Consider the following 17,140-nt stretch of genomic DNA (forward strand, 5'->3'; position numbering starts at 1 on the left):
CAATTCAGAGATGTACCTGCATGGCAGGTGAATGCTCTACTTTCTCAAATTATTTGACTGAAATAATGAATGTCACAAGTAAGATGCCTTGTGCAAAAGCTTCTGGATCACAGCTCAAATTCTTTTATCAGAGTAAAAGTTATATTAGTGATTATGTAATGGGAAAAATAAACACAAAGCATTTGTGGGAGAGCATTTCGGTGATAGTGATCACCCAACTCCCTGACCTTTACTGTACTCATGAAGATGGATAGGAGCAGCCAGTATGGGACAGAATTTAATTGGGAGAGGGGGAATTACAATGTTATTAGGCAAGAACTGGGACACCTACATTGGGACAGATGTTCTCAGGGAAATGCACAACAGAAATGTAAATGTTGTTTAGTAAGCACCTGCTGATGGTGCTGAACAGGTTTGCCCCACTGAGGCAAGGAAGGGATGGTAGGTTGAAAGAGTCTTGGGTGACAAGGGATGTGGAACATCTCGTCAAGTGGAAGAAGGAAGCTTAAGGCTGAGGAGGCAAGGATCAGACAGTACTCTAGAGGGTTACCAGGTAGCCAGGAAGGATCTGAAGAATGGAATTAGGCGAGCTAGAAGAGGCCATGAGAAAGCTTTAGCAGGTAGGATTAAGGAAAACCCGAAGGCATTATGTGAAGAATAAGAGGATGGTCAGAGTGAGAGTAGGGCCAATCAGGGATAGTGGAGGGAACTAGCACCTGAAGATGTAGGAAGAAGGGGAGATCTTTAATTAATATTTTGCTTCAGTCTTCACTACTGACAGGGACCTTGATGTTCCTGAGGGCAACGTGAAACAGACTGAAATGCTCAATCAGGTTATTGTTAGGAAGGAGGATGTGCTGAAAATTTTGAAAAACTTAAGGATAGATAAGTGCTCTGGGCCAGTTGGGATATACGCAAGTTACTACAGGAAGTGAGGAAAAAGATTGCTGTGCCTTAAGCGATGATCTATGCGTCCTCACTGTCCACTGGAGTAGTGGCTGTTGATTGGAGGGTGGCAAATGTTGTTCCCTTGTTCAAAAAAAGGGAATAAGAATAATCTTGGGAATTATAGACCAGTCAATCCTACATCTGTGGTGTGCAAAGTATTGGAGAGGATTCTGAGACACAGAGTTTATGATTAATTGGAAAGCCATAGTTTGTTTAGAGATAGTCAGCATGGCTTTGTGAGCGGCAGGTCGTGCCTCCCAAACATTACAGAATTCTTTGAGCATATAACAAAAAACATTGATGAAGGTAGAGCAGTGGATGTGGCGTATATAGATTTTAGCAAGGCGTTTGATAAGGTTCCCCTTGGTAGGCTCATTCAGAAAGTAAGGAGGCATGGGATACCAGGAAACCTGTTTGTCTGGATACAGAATTGGCTGGCCCTAGAAGACAGAGGGTGATGATAGATATAAAGTACTTAGCCTGGAGCTCTGACCAGCGGTGTTGGGCAGGGATTGGTTCTGAGACCTCTGCTCTTTGTGATTTTTGCAGGATGCTGAACTGGGCTGATAAGTGGCAGAATGAGTTCAACCTGGAAGAATGTGTAGTCACTCACTTTGGAAGGTTAAATTTGAATGCAGAATACAGGTTACTGCTTCTTGGCAGTGTAGACGAACAGACAGATCTTGGGGTCCATGTCCACAGATCCCTCAAAGTTGTCACCCTGGTTAAGTCCCTTTTAAGTCACTCCCCTCTCACCCTAAACCTATGAAAACAAATAAATAAAGCAACAGCTAGGTCTTAGCATGCAAAAGATTGCAGGTGTGATATTTTGAAAAATTAAAAAACTAGAACAGACAATGTTTTTTGTGACATATCAGTAAAGTGTTGCATCTGAACATACATTAAACACATCGGTGAATACGAAAGCTGCAAGAATATATTTGGATCACTAGAATTTTACTAAAAACAGTCACAACTAACGACTAGGTAACATAGCTTAAATTGTGATCAATAGACTTCTGCGGAAAACACAGAACAATATGCAAAAGGCATGTCATAGCAAGCGATGTGCAGCAGTGCTTGTTGCATTTCAGAGTTAATTATCAGACCATAAATAATTTGTATTTTATTGGCAACTGCAATAATCAGTGTGAACTAGGTTCTATTTCTGCTTAATTTCACTTTGACAAACATTTCATTTTAATTGAAGACCCAAAGCTATTGCCAGCATTTGCCACACCTCATTTTTGTGGAATTAGAGGAAATCCCTTCCTGGCATAACTGCGCCTGGAGCTACATTCTACATTCTACATTGCAATGAAACTTCTCACCATCTTTCACAAATCTTTAATTTCAAGACTAACAGGGCGTTACTGAGACATAGGGTAGTTTCCAGGCCTGCTAGCTTTCTGCAATACACGAAGTAAGTCAAGGTCCAATTTGTTTCCTTATGAATCATATTCACAAAGCAGCAGATGTGTCTTATGCAGCACATTTATATCCACATGTTAATACTTCTCATTTACATAATAGTAAGTCACATTGCTTTTCATTTCCTCAACAAGAGCAATCATTCCAGAATGTGTTTTTTTGTGGCAGCAATATTTGATAACTTGCTCATCATTGCAGTTTTAAAAATATGGCTGGCAATGTAATATTACCTAATTTCAGGGGATATTGTAGCAAATATAATTCCATCCTCACATTAGTAGGGCACATGATTATATTAAATGATTGTGAGTAGTCAGTGATCAGGAACAGGAAGTCGGTCTGATTTTTCCTTCTCATTGCTCAGGGACAAGGACTAACTATAACTTCATGCCACAATATCAGGTGAAATAGTCAATCTGAGTACTATTTTAAAAAGACCTGCTTGTCTTGAAGAACTCAATTCCTGACATGCAAGAACTACTGAATCATCATTATGAGTAATTTTACATCTTAAACACCTAGGAATGCAAACCTTTTGAGATTTGACCTGATTTTCATCTCATTTTGAAATCAAATTGAAAATCTTCATCCTCAAACTTCTCAACAACTTCATTCGCTCTGCAATCTCTTCCAAATTTAATTCTGCTTCAAAGCCCTCCACCCCAGCCTCACTTTTATCTTACACTTACTGCCATGTATTTTTTAGATGTGTTGTTTCCAAACTTGGCAATTCCAATGCACACCTTGCAAATGTTGCCAGTATTTGGCTGGGTAGTACAGAATGAGGATTTTAAATGAGCAGAGAGGGCTGGATTGAGATGAAATGTTTAATGGAGGACAAAGTTACAATGCAGTTAGGGGACAGATCGAGAGATTTGGCTATGAGCCACACCACCAACAATACAATGAGTGAGTGACCAGGCCATTTTCAGAGAACAGTAAAGAATCAAGCACATGCTATAGATCTGAAGTCACAGTATGGGTCAGATCAGATATTGACAATCTAAATGACATCTCTTTATGCCTTGCCCCATCATATCTATCATCATTTAAGCTCTCCTGTCTTCTATCCTCATTCAGAATTCCCCTTTGGCTCATTTTTCACCAACCTCCCCACCACTGCCCTTTTCGGACTGAGATTAAGGGAAATATCTTTAACCGGAGAATGGTGAATCTATGGAATTCTCTGCTACAGAAAGCAGTTGAAGCCAAAGCATTGAATGCTTTCAAGAAGGCGTGTGAGATGGGGTAGTGAGTTGGAGGATCAGCCATGATTATATTGAATGGTGGAGCAGGCTCAATGGCCTACTCCAGCTCCTATTTTCACTGTCTATCTCTATGTCTAATCCATCTATGCAAGTTTACTAATGATACAGAGACAGGCAGCATGGTAAATGGTGTAGATGGAAGCCTAAAATTACAAATTGTAGCTTATGAGTGGGCAAAAATATAACAGATGCATTTCAATTCAGGTGCATGTTTGGCCACCCATTTTGGACCAGAAAAGATTGATTAGAGCATTTCTTTCACATGGTTAAAAAGCTAGGAATGGAGGTCCAATGAGACTTTGGACCATTTACACAGATTACTGGTAGCCAGATACAATAAAAGAATCAGAAAAGGCTAACAAATGACCTGGATGAGGGCATAGAAGGATGGGTTAATAAATTTGCGAATGATACAAAGGTCAGTAGAGCTGTGGATAGTGATGAAGGATGTTGTAGGTTACAGAGAGACATAGATAAGTTGCAGAGCTGGGCGGAGAAGTGGCAAATGGTGTTTAATGCAGAAAAGTGAGAGGTGCTTCAATTTGGAAGGAGTAACAGAAATGCAAAGTACTGGGCTAATGGTAGGATTCTTGGTAGTGTAGATGAGCAGAGAGATCTTGGTGTCCAGGTACATAGATTCTTAAAAGTTGCCACCCAGGTTGATAGGTTTGTTAAGAAGTGTGTTGGCTTTTATTGGTAGAGGGATTGAGTTTTGGAACCATGAAATCATGCAGCAGCTGTACAAAACTCTGGTGCGACCACATTTGGAGTACTGCGGACAGTTCTGGTCACAACATTATAGGAAGACTGTGGAAGCTTTAGAAAAGGTTCAGAGAAGATTTACTAGGATGTTGGCTGGTATGGAGGGAAGGTATTACAAGGAAAGGCTGAGGGACTTGAGGATGTTTTCATTAGGGAGAAGAAGGTTAAGAGGTGACTTAATTGAGACATATAAGATAATCAGAGGGTTAGATAGGTTGGACAGTCAGAGCCTTTTTCCTCGGATGATGATGGTTAGCATGAGGGGACATAGCTTTAAATTGAGGGGTTAGAGATATAGGACAGATGTCAGAGATAGTTTCTTTACTCAGAGAGTGGTAGGGGGGTGGAATGCACTGCCTGCAACAGTAGTAGACTCGCCAACTTTAAGGGCATTGAAATGGTCATTGGATAAACATATGGACAAGAATGGAATAGTGTAGGTTAGATGGGCTTCAGATTGGTTCCACAGGTCTGCACAACATCAAGGGCCAAAGGGCCTGTACTGTGCTGTAATGTTCTAATAGAATGCTGGCATTTTTAGCTAAAGACCAATTATTATCAAGAAACAATAGAGGAGTTAAATAAATATATTGCACCAGTCTTTATGGTGACTGCATGATTATGTATTTCTAAATGCTCTGCTGTTACATCATTTGTAATAAATTCCTCAGAACTTCCCTGATGACAAATGTGAAGATAAGTGGATATATTTACACGTTTTGTGTTTTCCTTCTTTTTTTGAATAATGGTGTTGCCAGTTAGCTTAACATTCTTCACCAGGCGAGGAGGCGAAAGTGAGGACTGCAGATGCTGGAGATTAAAGTCAAGATTAGAATGGTGCTAGAAAAGCATAGCAGGTCAGACAGCATCCGAGGAGCAGGAAAATCAATGTTTCGGGCAGGAGCCCTTCATCAGGAATCTTCACCAGGAGAGTATTTGGGTCTATTTTAAGGGACTTGACAGCAGGACATTTAGAAATACATGGTATGATCAAGCAAAGTCATTCTGGCTTCAAGAAAGGAGGTAACAAGCAGAATATATAAGGGAAACCAGTAGATTTGGATTTCCGAAAAGCATTTAATAAGGTACTGCACATTAGGTGCACTTAAGATATAAGCTTGTCAGGGTAGTATATTAGCTTGAATAGAGATTGGCCAACTAATAAAAAAAGAGAAGATAAGGGGCATTTTCAGAAATGCAACCTGCAACTAGTGGTGTGCTGGATATCAATATGGATTCTAATTATCTACAAGATATTTATAAATTACTTTGATAAGGATAGTGAATGTACCAATTTTTCAGAATAATGATAGGGGTGGGGCGAATGGTGGAGAGAAGAGATTGCTGAGGAAGACACAAAGTCAACAGTGGCATGTCGACAAGTTAAGCGACTGGGACTATATGTAGAAAAATGTGAGCTTATGCAATTTTAAGGAAGAATGGAGGATCAGAGTATTATTTAAATGGAGAAAGACTGCAGAAAGCTGCAGTACAGAGGGATTTGTGTAACTGCAAATCACAAAAAATTAGCGAACAAGTTCATCAGGTAATAGGGAAGACAAATGGAATGTTGCCTTTATTTCAAAGGGAATGGAATATAAATACAGGGAAGTCTTCCTAAAACTATACAAGGCACTAGCTTGATCAGAGCTGAAAATGTGTTGCTGGAAAAGCGCAGCAGGTCAGGCAGTATCCAAGGAACAGGAAATTCAACGTTTCGGGCATAAGCCCTTCATCAGGCTTATGCCCAAAACGTCGAATTTCCTGTTCCTTGGATGCTGCCTGACCTGCTGCGCTTTTCCAGCAACACATTTTCAGCTCTGATCTCCAGCATCAGCAGACCTCACTTTCTCCACTAGCTTGATCACATCTAGAAACTGAACAGTTTGGTCTTAACTAAGATATACTGGGAAGGTTCATGGCTGGTGCTGGACACAGAGGGACATTCTGAAGAAGAGAGGTTCAGTACCCTGGGTCTATTTCGAGGAATGAGAGACAACCTTATTGAACCATATAAAATCCTTGTGGGACTTGAATGGATTGATGCTGAGAGGTTATTTTATCCTGTGGAAAAGTCTAGAACCAGAGGACATAATCTCAGATGAAGCCGTCACCCATATAAGAGTGATGAAGAGGAAATTCTTCTCTCAGAGGTTAGCAAATCTTGAAATGTTTATGAGGGCTATCGAAGTTGGGTCATTAAGTATATTCAAGACTGATATTGACAGATTTTTGATTAGTAAAGGGAACCATGGGTTATGCGGAAAAGGTAGGAAAGCACAGCAGGTCAGGCAGCATCCAAGGAGTAGGAGAATCAACGTTTCGGGCATAAGCCCTTCTTCAGGAATGAGGAAGGTGTGCCAAGCAGGCTAAGATAAAAGGTAGGGAGGGGGGACTTTGGGGAGGGGTGTTGGGAATGCGGTAGGTGGAGGTTAAGGTGAGGGTGATAGGCCAGAGAGTGTGGCCTCCTCTACATTGGGGAGACAGGCCGCCTACTTGCGGAACGTTTCAGAGAACACCTCTGGGACACCCGCACCAACCAACCCAACCGCCCTGTGGCTGAACACTTTAACTCCCCCTCCCACTCCGCCAAGGACATGCAGGTCCTTGGCCTCCTCCATCGCCAGACGATGGCAACACGACACCTGGAGGAAGAGCACATCATCTTCCGCCTAGGAACCCTCCAACCACAAGGGATGAATGCAGATTTCTCCAGCTTCCTCATTTCCCCTCCCCCCACCTTATCTAAGTCCCAACCCTCGGACTCATCATCGCCTTCTTGACCTGCAATCTTCTTCCCGAACTCTCCACCCCCACCCCCTCTCCAGCCTATCATCCTCACCTTAACCTCCTTCCTGACTACAGATGCTGGAAACCAGATTCTGGATTGGTGGTGCTGGAAGAGCACAGCAGTTCAGGCAGCATCCGAGGAGCAGCGAAATCGACGTTTCGGGCAAAAGCCCTTCATCAGGAATAAAGCTGAAGGAACTACCAACTGTACTTTGCCATGGGATATTTTATGTCCTTTTTAAGACCTTGGTTTAACATTTCATCTGAAAGATGGCACCTCAAATAATGTAGCTTTCCCTGGTAGTGCACTGGAGTATCAGCTCAATTATATGTTCAATTGTTGGAGCATTGGCTTGGACCCAGAAACAAGAGCACTATCAACTGAGACATGGTCATTGGAATATAGAAGTGTAAGAGATCATTTGCTCGAAGTTATTAGGACTTTGAATGAAATTGATAAAGTAAAACTCTCCCTCTACAGGTGAGGGTGTCCAGAACAAGGTTACATAAAAGTCAGAGGCAGGTCTTAAAGACAAAAAAATAGGAACATTTCACCCAAAGGGTGGTAGACATGCAGAACTCTGCCTCACAACAACATTGTGAGGCTAGCCCATTTCATAACAATAAATCTGAGTGACATTTTTGCTGATAAACAGAATTAAAGGATCTGAAGCCAAAATGTTAGGATATAGATTAGTGCTCAAAATACACAGAACAATTGACCCCAAAGAGGCTTTCAATCACTCAGGAAAATTCAATTACATGGCCAACCAATGGAAAACAAGTCACACTGACTCAGCTCCAGTAAGTCACCTCCATCCTGGCTCACTTCCAAAAAATCCCAAAGGTGGAGTTCAGGAAGCCCACTCACTCCTTGTTCATGTTGCCAGGGTATGAAGCTGAGGATAGGGAGACAGCTGTCCATTAAACGATCAACTTCTGTAACAGTAACAAGACAGATCCACTAGAGGTGAGTTCCACCAGAGGGACAGTGACACAATCTCCTAGGAAACAGTTGCCCAGGGGATCCTCCTGCTGATTTGTTATTTGTTTTATAATTTTGTGGGATGTGGACATCACTGATTGGCCAGCATTTATTGCCTGTCCCTAGTTGCCCTTAAGAAGGTGGTGGTGAGCTGCTCTCTTGAACTACTACAGTCCACCTGCTATGAGTGGACCCACAATGCCATTAGGGAAGGAATTCCAGGATTTAGACCCAGTGACCATGAAGGAACAACAATATATTTCCAAGTCAAGATGATGAGTGGCTTGGAGGGGAACTTGAAGGTGGTAGTATTCCGATGCAACTATTGCCCTTGTCTTTCTGGATGGAAGTGGTTGTGGGTTTGCAAGGTGCTGTCTGAGGATCTTTGATGAATTTCTGCTTTGCTTCTTGTAGATAGTACTTGTAGATACACTGCAGCTACTGAGCATCAGTGGCAAAGGGAGTGGATGTTTGTGGAGGTGAAGCTCATCAAGTGGGCTGCTTTGACCTGGATGGTGTCAAGCTTCTTGAGTGTTTTTGGAGCTGCTGTCACCCAGTCAAGTGCAGAATATTCCATCACACTCCTGACCTGTGACTTGTAGATTATGGACAGGCAAAAATTGGCCAATCTACCCAGTAACAGAATTTAAATAGAAAATGTAAATCAAAGTTGTATAATATATTATTCAGCAGATGACAGGTAGTGTTTAAATAATTAGGTGAAACTAATGTTTTACAACCAATCACTCTTGGTTGAGATGAACACCAGCAAAAGAATCTGGAAAACTGTCATGTCTTAATGTTAATGCAGTGGTGGCAGCTTTCTGTCTCATAAGAATGCTTTAGGCTGTGGGGATCAACTTTGACATGACAGTCTCTGCTGTATTTGCAGGAGCAGACAACAATGGGCAGAGAAGATAAACAATTAGATGGCCTCTGCTTGTTCTGTGCCCCATTTGCAGCCACTTGTTAGGATTGAGCCCTCCACTACCACCTGATGAAGGAGCGTCGCTCCGAAAGCTGGTGTGCTTCCAATTAAACCTATTGGACTATAACCTGGTGTTGTGTGATTTTTAACTTTGTCTCATTAGACAGAGAGAGAAAGAGAGACAACTGGTGGTGGTGTACCCTAAGGCGCCTCAGATTAGGTTGAGAAGGGGCGTCTGTCATGTTGCACTTCAAAGCAGTTTGAAAATTAACAGCACCAATTTCTATTTCAATTGGTCCCACCATTTTGTCTCTCCAGTTCAAGGTCAATGCAGAGGAAAACCCTGTGATGTCAGCACTCCTTATTTGGAGCAGACTCCATCTAGTGGCAGAATCCTGTTATTACTGCAGGTATTTCTTAAACAATCAAATGTAATTAAAGGAAAACAACAAGAAAAATAAAAGTGAAATAATTTGATTTAATTGTCACATGTACTCAAGTACAAAAGTACAGGAGTACAGTGAAATGTGTATAATGTCACCATCAAGGTGCCATCTTCGGTACAAGTACCTAGCTACAGAATCTTAAGAACAAGGTAGAAAGAAAGAACAAAGTTAAAAGTTAAACGTTGTAGTAATTATTGTATTGCATAAAACATACGAGATAAGGTTAAAAGTTGCTCATTGTAACCTTCTTAGTATTATGTAGAAAATAAAGAAATAAAGCTGCAAGTTCAAACGTTACAGTCTTTCGTAAGTGGTTAGCCACTGGGACCACACTTCAAAGAACCACCACAATGCCAGAAGTCTACACTGAGGCGACACTGTGACGAGAGACTGTCATGTATCACCAAAAGACGACACACTGGGCCGAGAGACTGCCACACTGGGCCAGGGGACTGCCACACCGTGGCAAAAGGCGGCCACACCTGGCCAAGGGACTGCCACACCTGGCCAAGGGACTCCCACACCTGGACAAGAGACTGCCACACCGGGCCAAGGGACTGCCACACAGGCCAAGGTACTGCCACACTGGGCCAAGGGACTGCCACACCTGGCCAAGGGACTGCCACACCGGGCCAAGAGGCTGCCACACCGGGCCAAGGGGCTGCCACACCGGGCCAAGAGACTGCCACACCGGGCCAAGGGACTGCCACACCGGGCCAAGGGACTGCCACACCTGGACAAGAGACTGCCACACCTGGACAAGGGACTGCCACATCGGGCCAAGGGACTGCCACACCAGGCCGAGACACTGCCACACCTGGTTCCAGATCGGTTCAGGTGGAGACCATCCCATCTGTACAGATCGCCCTGGTTCCAAAACTGATGCCAATGTCCCATGAAATGGAATCCCTCTTTCCCGCACCAATCTCTTAACCATGTGTTTCCTTCCCTAATTTTCTTATCCCTCTGTCAATTAGCATGTGGCTCGGGCAGTAGTCCAGAGATTATGACCCTCAAGGACATGTTTTTCAATTTCCTTCCTAGTGCTTGACACTCCCCAAACAGGTCCTCCTTCCTAGCCTTGCCTATGTTGTTAGTGTCAACGTGGATCACAACAACTGGATCCTCCCCCCTCCCGCTTCAATATCCTTTCAAACCGATCAGAGATGTCCTGCACCCTTACACCGGGCAGGCAACACACCATGCAAGACTCCCGGACCGGCTCACAAAGGATACTATCTGTCCCCCGAATTACAGAATTTCCTATAACAACTACTTGTCTTTTTGCTCCCCCTCTTGAATGGCCTTCTGCACCATGGTGCCATGGTCAGCTGGCTCATCCTGTCCATAGCCCTTTCTCTTATCCATGTAGGAAGCAACAATCTCCTACCTCTTGGACAAGGTCAAGGGCTGAGGCTCCTCCTCTCCAGAACTCAGAATCCCCCTGCCTGCCTCACTTACAGTCCCACTCTGTTGTCCCTGATCACTAACCGTATTTGAATTATTTAATCTACCGGGTGTGTCTGCCTCCTGAGAAAAAAAAGCATCCAGGTAACTCTCCCCTCCTGGATGTGCCACAGTGTTTGAAGCTCAGATTCCAGATCATCAATTCTGATCCAGAGTTCTTCCAGCAACCAACACTTGCTGCAGATGTGGTCACTGCCGTTCACAATGGGATCAGCCAGCTCCCACATCATACAGCTACAGCACATCACCTGACCAGCCATCTCTACATATTTATTAATTTATACAAATTTATGAGTTAAATAATTTCTAGTACTTCTCTGTGGTCTTATTCAACTAACCAACTAATACTAAACTTTTAATCAATCATACGATACACAAATGAAACCTTAGCAACCCACAAGAGACCTTTTTTTTGGTTTGAGGAAGAGTGCGGGTGGGAGACCTTACACGTGTAGTGTCTCGGGATTCATTCGCTGCCCAAATATATACTCAGCAGTCCTCTGTGCCTTGCTGTGGCCTCTCCCTCTGCTGTTCCTTTAAAAGCTTCAATTACCCAGCACTCCTGTGTACGTTCCTGCTCAATGTTTGCTCTGCCAAGGTAAGTTTTTGTATTTTAAAATTATCTTCCAGTCGGGCTTCTCGTCCTTGCTGTCACTCCTCCCACTTCAACTGCCGCAGAGACACTGCCACACCAGACCGAGACACTGCCACACCAGACCGAGACACTGCCACACCTGACCAAGACACTGCCACACCTGACCGAGATACTGCCACACCTGACCGAGACACTGCCACACCTGACCGAGACACTGCCACATCAGGCCGAGACACTGCCACATCAGGCCGAGATACTGCCACACCAGACCGAGATACTGCCACACCAGACCGAGATACTGCCACACCAGACCGAGGCACTGCCACACCAGACCGAGACACTGCCACACCTGACCGAGATACTGCCACACCTGACCGAGACACTGCCACACCTGACCGAGACACTGCCACACTAGACCGAGATACTGCCACACCTGACCGAGATACTGCCACACCTGACCAAGATACTGCCACACCTGACCGAGACACTGCCACATCAGGTCGAGACACTGCCACACCAGACCGTGATACTGCCACACCAGACCGAGATACTGCCACATCAGGCTGAGACACTGCCACACCAGACCGAGATACTGCCACACCAGACCGAGACACTGCCACACCAGACCAAGATACTGCCACACCTGACCGAGACACTGCCACACCTGACCGAGACACTGCCACACCTGACCGAGACACTGCCACACCAGACCGAGACACTGCCACACTAGACCGAGACACTGCCACACTAGACCGAGACACTGCCACACCAGACCGAGATACTGCCACACCAGACCGAGATACTGCCACACCTGACCAAGATACTGCCACACCTGACCGAGACACTGCCACATCAGGTCGAGACACTGCCACACCAGACCGTGATACTGCCACACCAGACCGAGATACTGCCACATCTGGCTGAGACACTGCCACACCAGACCGAGATACTGCCACACCTGACCGAGACACTGTCACACCAGACTGAGACACTGCCACACCAGACCGAGACACTGCCACACCTGACCGAGACACTGCCACACCTGACCGAGACACTGCCACATCAGGCCGAGACACTGCCACACCAGACCGAGATACTGCCACACCTGACCGAGACACTGCCACATCAGGCCGAGACACTGCCACACCAGACCGAGATACTGCCACACCAGGCCGAGACACTGCCACACCTGACCGAGACACTGCCACACCTGACCGAGACACTGCCACACCTGACCGAGACTGCCACACCAGACCAAGATACTGCCACACCAGGCCGAGACACTGCCACCCTGGGCCAAGACACTGCCACACCAATAAATTGGGGAACCTTGCATAGTTTGATCAAAATCTTCAACTTTTGTAATGGCTCTGGGAATTTTGGGGCTTGATTTTCAGCACAGTTACCCCAGTGAGGCCTGATATTATGCGTGTAGTGCTCAATTCTGTGCATTAGCAGAATCACACGGCAGTCCCAGTACAGAGGAACCTCGATTATCTGAACGTGAGGGGTGGGTGCTATTTCGTTCGGATAATCGATTATTCGGTTAATTGATTAAATGCCTTTCCTCCGGGAGTTTTTAAAGTCTGCTCCTCATTCAGGAGACTGCAGCAAGACACAGCGTGCGAGGCCCCGCCCTCGACCCCATGCAACACCGTCCCCCCCACCCCCCTGCCCCAATCTTGTGCCACACCACCCCCGCGCCCTGTGCAATACTGCACCCGCCCCCAACACTGCTCCCGCCCCGTGCAACACTGCCCCCGCTCCCCGACACCACCTCCCTGCCCCCAACCCCATCCAACACTGCCCCCACCACCCCCCCATCCGCCCCCTCTCCTCCCCCCGTATACCACTGTCCCCTTTGCTGCCTTTGTGGGATAAGTCTCCAAATAGCACACACACGCGCACAGCCACAGCCACCCACACAATATTTTACTGCAACTGTTTTGACAAGTTCCACATTTGCCCTGTACAGGACAATGTTCAAGAGATTATCAGGAGAAGGAGGGTTTAGGGTACACCCCTCTGTAGAACTCCAGGGAAATGTGGGGAGAAAGAGAGAACAAAGAATAAAGAAAATTTACAGTCCAGGAACAGGCCCTTCGGCCCTCCAAGCCTGAGCTGATCTAAATGTACTGTCTAAACCTGTCGGTCAATTCCTAAGCATCTGCATCCCTCTGCCCCCCACCTACTCATGCATCTGTCCAGACACATCTTAAATGAATCTACCGTGCCTGCCTCTACAACCTCTGCTGGCAACGCGTTCCAAACACCCACCACCCTCTGTGTGAAGTACTTACCGCGTGCATCCCCCTTAAACTTTCCACCTCTCATCTTGCAAGCATGACCTCTCATTATTGAATCCTTCACCCTGGGAAAAAGCTTGTCTCTATCCACCCTGTCTATCCCCTATATGATTTTGTAAACCTCAATCATGTCCCCCCTCAATCTCCTTTTTTCTAATGAAAATAAACCTAACCTACTCACCCTCTCTTCATAGCTAGCACCTTCCATACCAGGCAACATCCTCGTAAACCTTCTCTTCACCCACCCCTCACGTTAGTGGGGCACAACCTTTACAAAACCATGTTGAAAATCCATAATCAAATTATTCCTTTCCAGATGATCATAAATCTTATCTCTTATAAACTTTTCCAACACCTTACGCGCACCGAAGTAAGGCTCACTGGTCTATAATTACCAAGTTATCCCAAATGCCCTTCTTAAACAAGGGAACAACATTTGCTATTCTTCAGTCTTCTGGCACTACTCCTGTCAACAATGGTGACATTAAGATCGAAGCCAAAGGCTCTGCAATCTCCTCCCTGGCTTCCCAGAGAATCCGAGGATAAATCTCATCTGGCCCTGGGGTCTGATCTATTTTCAGATTTTGTAAATTGCTAAAACCTCATCTTTATCAACCTCAATCTCATCTAATCTTGTAGCCTGTATCTCCGTATTCTCATGAATACTGACGAAAAGTATTCATTAAGCACTTCCCCTATGTCCTCAGATTCTACATACAACTTTCCACTACAACCTTTGATTGGCCCTAATTTACCCTAGTCATTCTTTTATTCCTGATAAACCTATAGAAGGCCTTAGTTTTCTTTGATCCTACCATCAACAACTTCTCATGTCCCCTCCTGGCTCTTCTTCGCCCTCTCTTTAGATCTTTTCTGGCTAACTTATAACTCTGAGCCTTCATGCCTCCATCCTCATATTAGCCTTCTTCTTCCTCTTGACAAAAGCTTCAACTTCTTTAGTAAACCATAGCTCCCTCTCTTGACAACTACCTCCCTGCCTGATATACTTGTCAAGGACCTGCAGTAGCTGTTCCTTCAATAAGCTGCACATTTCAAGAGTGTCCGTTTCCTGCAGTTTCCTTCCCCATCCTATGCATCCTAAATCTTGCCTAATCGCATGATAATTGCCGTTCCCCCAGTTATACCTCTTTCCCCATCCCTGCCCATTACTATTATAAACATAACTGAATTATGGTCACTATCGCCAAAGTGCTTATCTACCTCCAAATCTAACATCTGGCTGGGTTCATTCCCTAATACCAAATCCAATATAGCATCTCCCCTTGTTGGCCTGTCTACATACTGTGTTAGAAAACCCTCCTTCACATATTAAACAAAAACGGACCCATCTAAACTACTTGAACTATTGTATTCCCAGTCAATATCGGGGAAGTTATAAGTCCCCCTTAACAACTACGTTGTTACTCACGCTCCTATCAAGAATCATCTTTGCTATCCTTTCCTCTACATCCTTGGAACCATTCGGAGGCCTCTAGAAAACTCCCAAAAGGGTGACCTCTCCTTTCCTGTTTCTAACCTCAGCCCAAACTACCTCAGTGGATGAGTCCTCAAACGTTCTCTTAACTGCTGTAATACTACCCTTGTCTAACAATGCCACACCCCTGCTTCTTTTGCCGTGTTCTCTGTTCTTGCTGAAACATCTAAATACCGGAATCTGCAACAACCATTCCTGTCCCTCCTCTAGCCATGTCTCTGAAATGGCCACAACATCAAAATTCCAGGTACCAACCCATGCTGCAAGTTCACCCACCTTATTCCAGATGCACCTGGCATTGAAGTACACACATTTCAAACCAACATCCTGATTGCCAGTATCTTCTTGCCACCTTGTAAACCTATCTCTGACTTCACTACTCCTGTACACTGGAATTACAATTCAGGTTCCCATTCCCCTGCTGCATTAGTTTAAACCTTCCCCCCCCGCCCCCCCCCCCTCCCCCCCACCCTTAAGAGCATTAGCAAATTTCCCTCCCAGGATATTGGTACCCCTCTGGTTCAGACGAAGAACATCCTCCTTGTAGAGGTCCCACCTTCCCCAGAAAGAGGTCCAAATATCCAAGAATCCAAAACGCTCTCCTGCACCATCCCTGCAGCCACGTGTTCAGCCCTGCTATCTCCCTGTTCCTCACTTTACTAACACGTGGCATGGGCAACAATCCAGAGATAACAACTGTTTGTTCTAACTCTACGCTTCCAACCTAGCTCCCTGAATTTCTGCCTTAGATTCCACCCTTTCTTCCTACCTACCTATGTCATTGGTGCCTATGTGGACCACGACTTGGGGCTACTCCCCCTCCCCCTTAAGGATCCCGAAAACACGATCACAGACATCACAAACCCTGTCATCTGGGAGGCAACACACCAATCATTAGTCTTGTTTGTTCCCACAAAACCTCCTATTTGTCCCCCTAACTATGGAGTCCTCAGTGACTAAAGCTCTACTCCTCTTCCTCCTTCCCCTCTGAGCAACAGGGACAGACCCTCCATCAAAGACCTGTGTCCCATTGGTATCCATAATGGTAGCCTTGTTGTTGAGGGGAACCACCACAAGAGATCGCTGCAATATTTGCCAGTTCCCTTTCCTACCCCTAACAGCAACCCACCTACCTTCTTCACATGGCTGTGGAGTAAATACCTTCCTGTAACTCCTCTCAATAACCCTCTCCATCTCCCGAATGATCTGAAGTTCATCCAGCTCCAGCTCCAGTTCCCTAACATGGCTCTCAAGCAGCTGGAGTTGGCTGCACTTCCCACAGATGCAGTCAGCAGGGACACTGGTGGTGACCCTCACCTCCAAAATACTGCAGGCAGAACATTCAACTGCCCTAACCTCCATTCCCATTATTCCAAATTCCCAAATAGACTTCCGGGAAAAAAAAGAAACATGAAAGAAAGCAATTGTCACCTTATCAACTGGTGCACACAACATTTTTTTTTGGTTAGTGGAGGAGGATGGTTGGGAGACATTAGCTGAGTAGTGTTTTGGGTAAAGCAACCGCTCAAATATGTGACCTTGTGACCTCTCCGACTACGTCCAGGAACTGAAGAAAAACCAGAACTAAAAGAAATTTAAACCGTATACTCACGTACCCCTAGAGGCTCCACTGCTCCCTGGTGACCTCTCCAACTGCGTCCAGGAACTGATGCAATCCTCCAATATAGAACATCCATAATCTTCTATGTCCTTATTTAC

The 17,140-nt window shown here is 45.1% G+C and overlaps 1 long non-coding RNA gene across 1 annotated transcript in view; it reads right to left on the reverse strand.

Moving 5' to 3' along the window:
* Positions 1 to 17,140, reverse strand: part of LOC132817873 (uncharacterized) — a 65,711-nt gene extending 48,571 nt beyond the window's left edge. The window contains exon 1 of the long non-coding RNA XR_009644928.1: positions 17,038 to 17,140. This is a non-coding gene — a long non-coding RNA (uncharacterized LOC132817873). The remainder of the gene's footprint in view (positions 1 to 17,037) is intronic.

This window comes from Hemiscyllium ocellatum, chromosome 8 (genome assembly GCF_020745735.1).
Source record: "Hemiscyllium ocellatum isolate sHemOce1 chromosome 8, sHemOce1.pat.X.cur, whole genome shotgun sequence".
Lineage (NCBI taxonomy): Eukaryota > Metazoa > Chordata > Chondrichthyes > Orectolobiformes > Hemiscylliidae > Hemiscyllium > Hemiscyllium ocellatum.